This window comes from Marmota monax, unplaced genomic scaffold (assembly GCF_021218885.2).
Source record: "Marmota monax isolate L192 unplaced genomic scaffold, Marmota_monax_Labrador192_F-V1.1 WCK01_AAM20220418_F8-fsc00049, whole genome shotgun sequence".
Taxonomy (NCBI): domain Eukaryota; kingdom Metazoa; phylum Chordata; class Mammalia; order Rodentia; family Sciuridae; genus Marmota; species Marmota monax.
In genome coordinates, this window is record NW_026694221.1 from 11,857,767 (window position 1) to 11,858,204 (window position 438).

The following is a 438-nucleotide window of genomic DNA, read 5'->3' on the forward strand; positions in this document are numbered from 1 at the left end:
CTTTTTAAAATGCTTTTGCATGTAAGATGAGGAAGAGGAGTTGTTCATCTTGCTCCTCAATTTTGCTCTAGTCATCCTCAGTCTAATCCTAATTATATTGTCTGATTTAGAGCGTGATTACATTAGTGCTAGATCATATTTCTCAAAATTAAACAAGTGAGTAATTCCAGAATTGATAGGCCTTATCATTGTCGCTGTATTGATGCTTGTTTCATTGTACTGGATCCTATTCCTTCTCTACTTAGATGTTGCTACTTGAAATACGTATCAGTCATTACAGTGCCAAGTGGCAGCATGTGAGTGTTTGAACCAACAGAAATACATGAGCAAGTTCAATTGAAGACACACGTGAAAGAAGTCATGATCAAGCTTGGTTTCCACTTGCTCTGTTTCTTCAGGAATCTTTACAGTATGCTTTTAGCTTTGATAAATGACTGA

The 438-nt window shown here is 36.3% G+C and overlaps 1 pseudogene; it reads left to right on the plus strand.

Moving 5' to 3' along the window:
* Positions 1–202: 202 nt before the first annotated feature.
* On the plus strand, positions 203–438 carry LOC124108133 (protein cornichon homolog 4-like; annotated as a pseudogene).